Consider the following 14757-nt stretch of genomic DNA (forward strand, 5'->3'; position numbering starts at 1 on the left):
GAAGAGGACACTGCACTAACCACAGCCTAATCCCAGACATCAGAAATATCTCAAGGGGAAGAAATTCCTTCTTTGAGGGCTGACAGCCTTCCTACAGGCAGAGCTGCTGCTGTGCCTGCCTGCTTTTTCCTGATAACAAGAATTCTTTTGAATGTGCACTAGCCCATGGAGCTGCTTCATGGAAGCACGAGGGACCAACGGGGACCTGACATGGCTTCAAATTTAATTATCACTTCAACAACATTTTACTTGAAAATCCATGATCTCAGTATTTTTCCAGTCCCCAAAAGAATTAAGACTCTGCACATGCTATGCACAGAAGAATTTTCATCTGCACAGAATCAGTGTAAAGCAAAGGAGAGTCACAGAAGAATTTTTCCTTGTCGTGCCTCTTGCACTGATTTCCAGACAATCATCTGAGTTGTGCTTTTTAAATTTTAGGCTGAAGTTGTGCTATGGCTTCCAAGTGATTTTACATTCTGTGAACCCTTCCCCTTCTGTGGAATGGGGGCTGTATCCTGAAAAGTCTCCAGAAAACTGAAACAAGGGCTTCAGTGAGAGAATGCAAGGAAGCATGCTCCTACTCCACCTAATTACACTTCATTTCATTCTTAAGCTACAGTGGTCCACAGCCATTCTCAGTGACAAGCCATGGCAACATCACTGAAACCTGGTGGGACAATTTCAGATATTTGACAGAGCTTACCAAGAAAATAAAAAAGACCCAAAACCAACTACAGCAGATAAAACAGTATCTAGTTTATTACATATAGAAAGAGATTTCCAGAATTTACAAACACCCACATTTTCATTCCAGGGAAAGAGTCAATTTAAAAAGTTCATCCTTTTTTTGTTTCCATTTTGCTTTGTGGTTTCCTGTTGGTTGGGGTTTTTTTGTTTGTTTGTTTTTCTTCTTTACAATATATACAATGGAAGACTTTGATTTCTTTTTTCTGATTTGTTGTCAGTTACTGTGCAATTGATGAATTAAAGTTGACGCTTGTAAATACCCATGTACAGTAATGTTTGTCTTCATTGCAGTTAATACAGACTATTATTTTACAAGGAGTACAAAATTATTTTTCTTTTGGAAAGAATTCAGCTCAACATCAGGGTTATCTTACAACTGATAGTATCAGTAAATATGACTGTACAATCAAGGCCCAGGGACCAATGACTGGTATTATATTATTTTCTGAATTACAATCTTAAAACAAGAATAGTACCCTACTCTATTCTTAGAAGCCTTGTTTTAAGCAGGTTCCCCACTCTGTTTACAACAGAATATAGTATACCTCAGTTCCACATCAAAAAAGATGTGCTGTAGGAAAAGTTACATTTTAATTAAAAAAGTACATGTATAAATCAAAACCTATGTTAAATATTTAATACTCTTCAACCAACATTATGTCTTGTATGTAATAATTTACAATGATGATTTGTCATACAGATTTTCAGCAGCAAATGAAGTTGTGTAAATGTGCTAGTAAAATACCCATTCTCACCATGATGTAGTGGTGGGCACATCAGTTCATGTGGCCAGCTAAGTCCTTATGGTAGAGGATGAAGTAAGAGAGACTTGTTGTCCAGGTGTCACAGTGCTTCTGCTTGGCACAACACAGGATGTGCAGCTCAGTCAACAACTCCTGAGGTTTGTGTAAAGTAAACAAACTGAACTGGATGCATCGTACCCATTTACAGAGGAAGAGAAGGAGGAGGTGAGGTCCTAGTTGTGATAGCATGAAACATTTATAGTCCTGATACCCATGAGTTTAAAAGAAGGATTTGTTGAGGTTGTGTAGGTCATCATTCTGAAATTGAAAGAGAAAGAAAATTAACACCACAAGCACTTTAAAACTTTTCTGCAATTATTTTCCCACCCCTCCTTTGTTTTTCTTCTCTTTAAAAGAGTTATCATTCAAACTCAAAGTGTTAGCACCTTGAAAAATTATGGCATACACAGTTGAACTGTACTCAAGCATGTGAATCCCCAAAGCATTTAAAACAGATGTTGGCAATAAAATTCAAAGCAGTCAGAAACACATTTAAAACTTGCAAGAGATTCACCTAAGCAGAAACAATTTAAATGTCCATACTGATTAACTCTGACAAGCTCCTGTAACAAGAGAAAGGAAAGCTCCAAACACCAGCCTGCTGTTGGCATTTTTACCAGCTACAAGAAAGATTCACTGCATGTCAGGCCCTACAAGAGGCCTTCCTGGCCACCTGCAAACACCAGGCTGGCCTGGGAAGGGTGACCAAGAAATGGAGCATTCAGGGCGCAGCATTACCACTCCCTATTTGACGTACAAGTCCAAAAAAACATTGTACATAGAAAATCCTGCAAAAGCCCATAAATTTATCAACATTCTGCCTCCCTCTGAGAGAGGGCTGGTGAATAACAAGGTCCTGCCCCGACAATGCACAGCACAGGTTTAGAGGGGAATGAATACCAGAAGCTGCCTCTGACCCTGTCCCCCCGTTCTCCTCATCTGCTGCAGCCCCCCTGACCCAGTGCACAGCGCACCAGTCTGGGTCAGCAAGTCTCTGGACTCTGTTCTCCCAGGCAGGCTGTCAGCCCCAGCCCTGCTGAGGAGCAAGGCAGTGCCCAGCAGGATGCACTCGGGGCTGATGGCCTCGTGTCCCGCTGGCAGCTGCTCCAGCCCCCGTGGGGAGCACGGTCCCTGCTGGGGGACACAGAGCTGAGGTCACACGCTGGGGCACCAGGGCTGCCTCCCACCGCTCCTGAGGCCCTGTGGCACCGGCTGGCCACACACAGAGCCCGGGTGCCCCCACTGCCCAGCACCCCTGGGCCTCCCACACCACAGCCCCAGTTCCTCCCTGCACACCACTGACACGCAGCCAGACCCACTGGGGACCGAACCACGCAGCACTGAAATGAATACAACTTGTCTTTTAACTGGGGTTAGAGGACTACCAGCATTTACATTTCAATAGTTTTGCTAAAACCTGCTGAAGCAAGACTCATATTTTACATAAAAGTGTGTCTATTTCTTTGTTCAATATTAACTGTGCTCCTGAAAAGACAAGTAAACAGTGCGCTTTCCTCAGTACAAATAAAGGCTTCCCATAGACACGTTGAACTGAAAAAACTGAAAAGACCTCCTGTCCTATATTCTTTAATTGCACAAGAAACAAAATTTACTTTGTGTGGTCCTTCAAGTGAAAGGAAAGCCTATCCCTGCAAATGATGTGTGGTATGCTGTGAAAACTCCCTGGAGAATTATCTCACAGATCTCTTATTTACTTTCAACTTTCCTCTGCACTCACATTGCGATCTACTGGAATGTTCCTACCCAAATATCTATACACAGCTTCACATAGCTGTCAGCTTTCAACTACATTTGACCTAAAATTAGCCAGTAATGCCATACTTTATTAATAAAGACAAGCAACAAAAGAGAAATGTCTTGTTGAAATGGAGGGGCAAAGTGTGCGTGATGTGCGTGCTGCATATCCAAGGTGGGTGTTCCACATCCAGCTTCCATCCAGCAGGGCCAGAGGAACTGCTGGGTGCCCCCAGCAAGGACCAAACCAACAGGGCAAGTGGAAGGACAGCAAGAAACAGCTTTTCTACATGGCCAGACTTGATTCTACTGAGAGATTTTAAGAACATAAATAATACATGATTTGCAGCATCAGGGCCAAGTTCTACACCTCTTCACCAGTATTCATCTAAACGAGGTCATCTAAACTCAAATACATCATGTATTGAACAAAACAGCCTGTCCCATCCAACTCCTCACCAATTCCATCAATACAGCCAAGAAGTCATCTCAACCACTACTGGAGGGCATTTATTCCTGGATTCCAAAGTCAGAAGAGCAGAAGAAGAAAGAGGGTAACAAGTCTATGGGAAAAACAAAACAATTCCTGGAAGAATTCACTAAGCAAAGAAAACTGAAGTTTACAAACCCACAGTTACAAACACTTGTACGTTATAGTCCTGCACATGTGTAAAAAATGTGAAAAATCACAGAAGCCTGAAATATCCTGGAGACAGGATGAAGAGCCAGAATCATGTAGGACATGACCTGTTACGGGCTGAATTTCATACAAACGTCAGCTGCAGGCATGACAGGACACAGGGGCATGGAGCATTTTCAAGCTTGTACTTATACCTCCAGATCTTCAGCAGCACAACATGAAAATCTGTCACCCTCTCCTAAAGATGCACTGGTAGTTTTTGTTTTCTTCTAATTTTGAGAAGGGAAAAAAACCAAAAAACAACAAAGATCTTTGCTAAGGACCATCTGAAACTATTGATTGCAATTAGTGGCTTTCATACCCAACTCCTCTGACCAATCTCTTTCAACAAACCACGAATTGAGTAACTGAGAATGACAACCCACACTACTGCTACAGTCCAGTGGTGCTTGCTCTGTCTGAATGCACACAGATGTGTAGGAAACAGACTATCTGAGAGCAAAGCTGCTCCTCTGAGGTCACTGGAAATACACTCATCCTATAAACCTTGGATCCATTACTTGTGCCTTATGCACAGCCAAAAGCACTATCCTCACTTTTAGCATACAAATGTTCTTTGCTGGACTTCAAAAGAGTATTTCCTGAATTTTTGACAAAGCAATCTGAATCTCCTCTCTCCTTAGTGAGCTATTGCAGTGTGCTTTAAGGTGAAAGAACCTTATTTGGAAATGAAGTAATGGGCTGGATACCTCCAGCCATCAGCATTTCCTTAACAACACACAAAACAGTGCAGAGGACAAGTGTTCTAATAGAGAGTGTGAGGACAGCAGCGAGCTGAGGTAAGGATCATTAAAACTACTGACATCACTGCTGGCAACCAGAGAAAAGGGAAAACCTGTGTTTAATCTATTTCCTATTCACCACAAGTTTCAGCTGGAGTCCCCAATAATGCAGTTTGTGGTTGACTTTATGGAAAAAGTTAGTGATGCAAGAAAAATGTACTGAAACAAACAAGCATCTTTAAAAGTTCCTACAAGGTACCTCTGACAAGTAGTCTCTGCTCAACATCTGTTACAACACACATGCAGATAACACTGAGGCACGTTCCAGCTGGCAAAGCTTCCTTCTCAAATCTCTTAGTCCAGGATGGATACAGCACAGCTAGCTGCAGTTCCTATTACAGCTGAAATCCCATTCTTAAATCCAGTAACTAAAAATAAGGTGATATTTCATTTTATTTCCATTATTGGGAAGCTGGAGAAGAAGAGTACCTAAATTTTGAACTAAGAGCAGAGTGTCTAGACAGCTTAATATATCTTTTCTGAAGTTAAACAGAATTTTCATACATAACATAGAGGTGTTGCTAAACTACACTTAAAATGTAATCCTTACTCCTTCCTTACACTCCATTCTCTTTGAAAGTAACCAAGGAGGAAAAAAATAAAACAAAGCAAATATAAGTGAAAACTCAAGCAATGTTCCAGCAAAAGGCTTTCCAGTAGCCAACTTAAACTTCCATTAGCAATTAAGAGCCAATAATGTGTTTTGTCCCTAACACACCAATAGAATTGCCTTTCCAAAGAGTCATTTAATTTCAAAACAATCCAATACCATGAAGTTGCTGTTGAAGTTCCACCATCATGTCAGCAAATAAATGCAACTACTTTGTCACTGATTAACACAGCAGGGCAAAACACAGCTCCCAAACATCAGACCTGCTCAGCAACTGTGACCCCTTCCCAGGGTCAGCTGGCATCTGTTTGGGAAACAACTCCACAGGTGACACAGCCAGGGCAATGAAAAGATAGTTCTTGACTGAAGAAAATATCGATTATTTTCTCAATCTACCAAATGAGGATATTTTGCAGCTCTGCCATTAACCTTGTTAATCCAAACACATTTTCCAGAACTGTACCTATCACATCAACCCCTCATTTGAAACCATGAGCAAGGACTAGGTGAAGACTCCCTGACACAGTTACGAGTCATAAACAAAAAGTTTTAGAAGCGCATTTGTTGTTTACTTTAGGATCATACAGATCACCTCATTCTGTGTGTGGCGGCTTCCCACATAATGAACAAATCTAGCTCATAAAAAATAAAAAGCTCATGAAGAAAAGCTCGGAACAAAAGGAGAGCCATTGAGAACATCCCCGGGAGGACTCACGCAGGATTCCACCAGCCGAGCTCTCCGCGCAGCCCGCCGCACCATTGCCTGGACAGCTATAACGGGGTGTCCTCAGAGATCCCATACACAGTAAACACCTTAAGAAGTCTTGAGGAACTCTTACACAGCTCGTCTTGGTGACACCTGCATGAGCCATCACTAATTCCAAGCACACGCTGCGCACCTGCCCCGCACAAACCCAACGCAGCCCCGTGCCGCGCTCCCCACGCGGTGAGCACAAGCAGTGCCTGTTTACATTTCCCCCGGCATTACCAACGTGCACACAGGCACGGGACTCATCTCCTTCGGATAAATTAAAAACATCGACCAAAATTTCAGCTAGTTCAAGTAACTCCTTTTCAAAGAGATGCAAATAAGCTGCAGCGCTTCCCCCCTCCCGGACGCCGCAAGAGCCAAGGAATGCGGGCAGGAACAATGGCTGCTCCAGCGCGTTAATTGCAGCCCGGGTCGAACAAAAGCAATTCCAAACAGAACCAAACAAAGTCATTACAACATTGCTATTTAACTTGTCAGGCTGTAATCTACATTTAATAGATAAGCTTTTCTTCCTTGTACCCCAAAATGCCTATTTCAGCTTTCCCGTGCACGTCTTAAATGGGGAATTACTGAAGATTGGGTTTCACCAAGTCCTTTCCTATAAAGCAGAATAAGTGAATTTGGTGCTTCCACCCGGTTTTGTCTTTTATAGAGGTCATTCACTGCTGGAGGAAGGAACCTAAAGACCACTTACAGATGATACTAGCTTTCTGCTATTAGTTCAGACAAAGTTCATGTACAGCCCTGGAAAAAAACCAAAGCCATCCTCACTACAGCAGAAAATATTCTTTTATTCCCCAGAAATAGAAGGTGGGAAAAAACAACAACAATGAGACTTTAAAAATAAGATGATGAGCCAGAACCAGGTTTTTACATTTCTGAACCCATTTCCTGGGATGTAAGTACAGTGGGAAAGCACAAGCTAAACCACACACATTCTTTGGATGAGCTTCTGCCCGGCAAAGAATTCGTATGTTTGATTTCAGCTTTACAGCATGTCAACCTGATTTAAACTCATTCATGAGAAAACTCAACCCATCACTAAGGTCAGCAAGAAAGGCTGCGGCCACAGACACAAAGCCAAGGCTGCCTGCCCCGAGCACCTGCCACGGGAGAGAGGGAAGCTGCTGCAGGTCACATTTGCCTGGTTCCACCAAAAAGAGGACACCAGCCAGCTCTCTGCACTGGCATAACACATACTGGAAAAAGGAAATCACAAAGTTTCTATATAGAAAAAATACTGAAGGGATATTCTGCTTTATTACACAAAATCAGTAGCAGTTAGGGGTTTGAACAAGACTGATGACCCAAATACTGAATTTCTGATTAAATATTTCATCTTTTCAACTTTGAAAAAAGAAGTTTCCAAATTTTTGTGGTTTTGGGAGATTAAAAGAAACAAAATACAATTAAGTTTAGAAAGAAAGAGCTTAAACTCAATAGCATGTTTTGTACAGAAATTCTACAACTTTTCTTGTGTTGGCACAGCTAAGCAAGCCATAAAACAAAACAAGTGTCCAGCAGTTGCAAGTAACAAAAATCCAAGATGCAGCCTGTAGGTTTGTGGTTGGTTGATTTCTATGAAATGAAAAACACGGGCAGAGTCTTTCTCATTAAAAGGTGTAGTGCTATAAATGGGATTCTCATGTTTGTGTCTTCAAACTTTGTAAGGACTGAAGGTGTGAATCTTTCCCTTCCTTTACTAATAGTCTGAGTAATCAGCTAAAGGTTGAGTCTGGCTTACAACAGAGAGAAAATCCCTTTGTTTCGGGACTGAAAATAATGATGTTACTACGAAGCCAGGGATCAATACTCCAAGTTCATTCCAAATCTTCTCATAAAACTCCTCTAATACACTTGGCAGCGCCGTTTGTGTTTGATATCCTTCAGCTAAAGCCACTGCTGGCCAAGGTCTCCTCTCCTCCCCAGACTGCAATAATGAAAGCAGTATCAAACCCTAAATGAGCACCACCTCATTAATAGCTTTAGTCCTCACAGGACAACACTGCTTGTGTCTTTAAGATTCAAATAGACTTGCAAATTCTACAATTGGGATCATTCCTTATTTTGGAATTCATACTGTTCAGCTCACGAGTCTGAAGAGTCTAACCCTGAAGAATCTGTGGCATTCACACCTCTCATGATGACCCAATAATCCACATCCAGTTCGAGAAAGCTCTGGTGAAGTACACTTTGTATGGCTGTATCCTTCAAGAGAAAACACTGCTCAGTTTCTACCTTTATCAAACATATAACCAAATAGCGACAATATTAATAAGGGGAACCCAGAAACAACATCATTATGCAATTTGTTCTTCAAAGGAGCTTTTTTAGGAAATTTCTTAGGAGTTCAAAATAAATTACTTTAATGGTAGTTTCGAATTCAGCAAACTCACCAATGCTGGGAATCATTACAACTGCTCTGACTATAGGGAAGCAGATGACCTGGGTGCCTTTAGATGCACTCACACCCCCTCAGCTTGTCAGCAATTTAAATATACACAATTAATTTTGATCCAAATTGAGTGCACTGAAGCTGTGCTCATATTATATCAAGTAAATTACATCAGCAATAGAGCTTAGCAACACATAACACACAGTGTAGCTACCACATAATCAGAATATATTTCAGCTGCTGAATATCCTTATCTTTCTGTGAATATGTATTTCACATGCCATTCTGGCACTCAGGGCTGGTTCCCCATTCCAGAAGCCAAACCTTACCACTTTCTCTTGTGCTTTTCTGACCCAACTTTAAAATGCTCATTTTCTGATAGATTTACTTTTCTCTGACAACATGTAAAAAACCCTAAATAAATAGCCTAAAGTGCCTTGAAACTGTTTCCATGATACATGCTAAATTGTGAGAGTTACAATTTAAAGTAAGGAAGGAGTCACACCATTCAACTTTTCCGGAGCCATTTTTCTCCCAATGGACAAATAAAGGGAAAACAGAGAACAAACAGAAGAAAAATGGCATTTAGGAAGGGATACAGAAGCCCCACAGGGGGATAACCTGGCCAGCTGACCTTCAGTTTGAAATTTTGCCAGTGCAAATTAAGCAGCTAGTCTGCAGCATGTCTGGGCAGCAGCGTGGGAAGGAAGTTCTGCAGTGATTTTGGATGAAACACTTCCTCAATTCAAAACAACAGTGCATTAAGTATCAAAAAAGGTTAATAAGGACGTACTGGAAAACACATTGTGAGAAGCATGCCTAGAATACAAAGCAGGGAAGGGACAAGAACAAATGAAATATCATGAAGTTGACAAAATTGTACCAAGAAGTTTGGAAAGCCAAGGTAGAATGAAAAGAATCCATTATTTTGAAACTGTCTGCTACTCTGTAGTATAAAAACTACCATACAGCAGAAAGAGCTGGAAACAAATTAGAGGCTATGCTTTAATAAAGGGAAAGGAGAAGGCTTTGGTATAAAGCAAAGAGCAACAGCCAAGCTTGTTACATCTTGAAGCTGGACTAGAAAACAATAGTTTAACCACAGATTTAGTTTTTCACTGAGGTACCACTGAGGTATCAGTCTGACATGAAATTAACTACAATTACTGCTTTGACACATTGTTTTCTGCTTTGCAGACCAAGATAAGAAATCCTAGAAAACTACTGACATACAACATCATTTGTTTCTGTATGAATGCATTTTCATGTTTCATCCACATACATTCACAATTTATTTCTAATAATTTGCACTCATTTGACCTGACCTTTTTACCTTCCTTGTCTGCAATAAACTGCAAAACTTCTCTAAGACTCACATGGCATCTTCCTCTTCCCAGCACTTCAAACCTGGTGCTCAGACTCCTTTGACACTTAGGCTGATAACTGAAATTCAAAGCATCAGCCATACTCAAAAGCTGCCAACAGTGAAGTGCTGTGGTTGGGGCATACAACCTACAGCCAGTTGGACAAGCACACAGCCACATGCAGAAAGACCTGAAATCTAATTCTGCCCTTGGTTTGATTTGCTCTGTAGTTTTACTCAAGTTACTCTGTCTTAGTCTCAAGGAAAAGATAAAACCCCATCTATTTTCTACATGAAATTTTATAGTGAGGAGGAGGAAGTTGCGAAGTCTCAAACATGCACAGTCACTGTAATATCTAGGGCACAGTTTTTCTGCCCCAATCCTCCTGCGTCTCAGCACCTTGCCTGTGAGCTGAGAACTGCTACCTGCCAGCAGAGTTCAGGCTGTGCCAGGGGCACACAGCAGGGTGGTAATGTCTTGACAGTGCCCACATGAAGACAGACGCAGGGCAGCATCTGGACAAGGTGCTATAAATAAACCATTGGGCAGCCACACACTGCTGAGAATAAAAAGAACTGAGAAAATGCCTTGTTCCTGGATCACTCCTACAAACTGAAGAATATATTTTTTGTGGGAAATGTATGTTTTGTGCTCCATGATCTGAAACTACAACAACCCATATGCACGAGGATGGGAGGCAAAATTATCAATGCTTACAAAAATAAATAGCATTTGAGTGTGACTACATACAGCCAAGCATTATTCCACATTACAACAGATTTATAAAATTAAGAAAACTCTACATGCAATAGAATTTTTAGCTGGAGAAAAAAACCAAACAAGACAAAAAAATTCCAACATCAGAAAATAATGCTTCATTGGTAAAACAAGAGCTGTACCCTTCTCCTCCTACTGAATTAGCAATCAAAGTACCCCGGACTGCCATGGGATTAACCTCAGTAACAACACTGAGCACTTTAATAAGCTCTGAGAAAGTCCATGCTAAACTCTTCATTGCAGTATTTAAACACTGAAAAACTTGTTTGTATATAGATTAGGTTTTCAAAACAACTGTCAACTAATTTATTTCCAGGAACCATAGTAACAAGAAAACAGTAAATATAGGGCACAAAGGAAACAAAATCTCATTCAACACAATGAAGCTATCTCAAGGTTGAAGAGCAGAGGAGGCAGCACCTGGAAGGCACTTGGGCAGGGGGGAGCCCTATTTGGATACAGCTGTGAATTAAATCCAAATGATAAAGACCAATTAGACAAATCAAGTATTTTACTGCTGTTTCTTTTGAGTTTCATTCAGCAAAATCTTAAAAGCCTGAATGACTGCCAATATTATATTCTAAAGTTACTAACAGCCTAAATGGACTAACCTTCACTTGTTCAGTTGCCATGATTTCAAATGGGAAACTAATCAACAGTCACATTAGCTATTTAATTGCAACACCAATCTAGCATTGTGAAACTCTATAATTACACAAGCAAAAGTCAAACTAGGTGAAAGTTCTTCTCAGAATTTTCAGTCAGATATTTTAAACTTAAAAAAAAACCCCATGCCACATGAAATCCTTTCCATATAATCAAAGTTGTTCACAAGAGTATCACTAAAATCTCACTAGATGATAATAGACACTGTTTTATTGTCACACATAAATTTTCCATGAGTTGTCAAATCCAGCATTAAGGATAACCCTTTAGAAGCTATTAGTATAAGTCAATTGAAAATTAAAAGCATATAGCAGCACAGATTAAAGGCTTAGCATGCACACTAAAGGATCTGCACACAATATCACATATAATTAAGATGTCTTGGTTAATCAGTGACTGAAAACATCCTCTAGAATTAACCTTGACAAAATATATGAAATTCCAGCCTTATCATGCTGTATCACTGCACTTTATAATCTCCTAAAATGGAAAGCTCTCTGTTCTCATAACCTACCACACAAACTTGTACCATTGGCCACCCAGTCCTCTCAACCAAGAGAAGAATCTGTACCTAACTTGGCCTGCTGATAGTCTCAGTGATTACAAAAGTACCTGATGATACATTTGAAATTCTCCCCAAAATGAAGAGGAGAGCAGGGTGGTCAGCACCCAGCTCAATTCCCTCATCAGCCCAGCACAGTCACATACTCCAGAGAAGCTGCAGAGGGGAAGGGGCCAGTTAATAAATGAGAAAATCTATAGAAACACAGCTTCATTAGCTCCACTGCTCACACATCAGCTGTTTGTATAAGCAGTTTTGCTTGGAGCAGTGTTTTGTCAGTATTATTACTGTTATGTTATGCAAAGAATGTATTAAATTCTTAAATATTACATGAGATTTAATGGATTGTGTATTGCATGTGGGAGGTCAAACAAGGAGGGTAATGTTCCATTCAGCCTTATAGATGTAACTTAAAAAACAGAAGCTTGCATTATACTTCAAGGAGCAAGTACAGATCAAAGATATGCTTGAGATGGATGAAGGCAGCCTGAAACATAGAAGGAAATTATAAAATAAAATTTTAAATATAATTTAAAAAATAATCAGTGGTTGTGACAAGCAGCAGTGCAGTTTTCAAGAAGTTTTACAGCTCAGTCCCTTTTAAAACAATTTCTGTTTTCAGAAGCTATCTATAAATTCTTCCTCAGCTCCCCCCTTATCCAACAGAATATTACATTGGTTTTTTAAGTTTTTTATTCATTTGGAAACTCCCTGTACCTCCAGTACTCTGAATGGCCAAGTTATAGTAAAGAGGACATATGAAGAATGACAGAGTATCACAATTTCTACTTTCAATCTGTATCTTCATGCCAGAGCCAAAAATATTCTAATTTAAGCTCCAGTTCTCTTAAATGAAGATTTTAATTAAGATAAAGCTAGTATTTTTGTTATAAAACTTCAATTTTCATCGTCTTTTGCAGTAAAAAAAGTACACAGCACAGCAACTAAAGAGATCTCAGTCAATGTTATTTTGTACATCTGTTTTCCAGCAACAGCAGATTTCTCATATTATTAAAGCTTTTCTGAAGATATGTTTCATCATTTCAAATCACTTAAGGAACAAAAGAAAACTCTGCAAATATGTTATCATACAAAAATATATATTTTGCAGTTTAGAATTTATCAAGATATATTGCCTATCACATTGTTCTGTAACATGCATTTTCTACTTCTCACATGTACAAAAGGTTAGAGTGTAACAACACTACCTATGTGTGTATATACAAAAAGGACCTAAAGTAGGCTATAGTAGCATGAAAAAAGTAGTTCAGTTGCATTACTGGACAAAAAAGCTCTCCAAAACCACAACAGTTCCCTGCCTCAAAAACAAACACCCTCCCCCCAAATCTCCCTATTGTCAGACAAAATGTATGATTCTCAGTTCAAACTCTGAGGACTATCAGAAATAAAGTTATTATAGAAGGAGAAGGGGAAAACTAGCTACAGTTATTTTCTACAGATAAATACATCCTATATTGGTAATCACTGTTTTTCTATTATATGTTCTCCAGTCTCAATAATTAAGTATTCATCTCTCTCCACTTACTAACTATGCATAAGGTTTAATGCAATGTTTAATTTGAATTAAGAATCATGACAACTAGAAGTCAGGAGTTTCTGCAGCATCTGTTGGCATTTTGTTCTACAGAGACAATATGATGAAATACAAACACAGGAACTTTTTCTTTCAGCCAAAGTCCTGGTATTTCAGCAAGAAAAAACTGCCTCTCAGACTTTCATTTTTGTCTGTGATTCTCTCCCAGCTTGCAGTCCTAGTTGCTAAGAGAAAAGTGCCATCAAGGTCTGTGGAAGCTCACACAGTGGGAGCCACAGCTTTTTCAAATAATACCTGAAGGTGTAGCAGGTTTTACTGTAAATGCAACTTGGCATTTCTCAGTTACTCAGAGTATTGACATAACACAGTGTGGCTTTCAGGCAAATACACCCCCTGAAATGGAGCAATTGCTTCCTTCCAAACTTCAAGGTCACTTCAAAATCTGCAAAACACCAGCACTGTCTGAAGCTGTGCTTGGAAGGATGAAAAGGGAATGGTGTTCTCATCTCACTGAAGATGGTTAAATTCTTTCAGCTAAAGCTTTCCAGTGAATTTCAACTGGAGGGAGACTAATAACAAGCATGGGAAATTTCTGCCTTAAGCACTGAAAGTTGTCATAAATAGGAGCAAATTAGATGTTCTGCTATTTTACCATGAAAAATATAGACAATACAGACATTCACATGACTTTTTAAGTGAAAAATCTTCTTGTAATATACATTTTCAAAAGAATAAGAAACATAGCTAAAACACCCTGAACTTCCTTATAGGGCAAATGAAACAATTATTTTAAATTTAACTCATCTTAGACCATCAGATTCTTGCATAATTGTAATCACAGATTTTTAATAAAAAGACCCATGAACCTCTCATCTTTTTTTACTTTTTCATTTGTGAGGTTTCTTCTTCTGGGCTTAGGCATGTATCTACTCATGCTTCCATACTCTTTATTTTCTCTTCTGTGCTCAGATGACTCCTTTACTGCTGCTTGAAGTGTACTGTAAGCTTAGGCATTCAAGGGAGGACTAAATAACCAATTTTTTTTATATTGTTCTTTCAGTCAGAACAATCCTACATCAACAAACAGTAATAACACATTCAGAAGTGTAAGATTTCAAAGCTGTGGATTTTAAATGCTGAACTGGCCACTACAGTTATGTGATGTATTTGAGATGCAGAAAATGATAACCCAATTCATTCAACAAAGCCACGCTTCATTGAAAATTAATGGAAATGTAAGAAAGGAAAACAGGGCTTTGGAAATAT

General features: G+C 39.6%; 1 protein-coding gene across 1 annotated transcript in view; it reads right to left on the minus strand.

Annotated features, from left to right (window-relative positions):
* Positions 1–744: 744 nt before the first annotated feature.
* The window catches only part of IRS1 (insulin receptor substrate 1), a 48488-nt gene continuing 34475 nt past the window's right edge, over positions 745–14757 (minus strand). Inside the window, exon 2 of the mRNA XM_063166825.1 lies at positions 745–1811. The gene's annotated coding sequence lies outside the window, so the exon portion shown is untranslated. The remainder of the gene's footprint in view (positions 1812–14757) is intronic.

The sequence above is a fragment of the Melospiza melodia genome, chromosome 12 (assembly GCF_035770615.1).
Source record: "Melospiza melodia melodia isolate bMelMel2 chromosome 12, bMelMel2.pri, whole genome shotgun sequence".
Lineage (NCBI taxonomy): Eukaryota > Metazoa > Chordata > Aves > Passeriformes > Passerellidae > Melospiza > Melospiza melodia.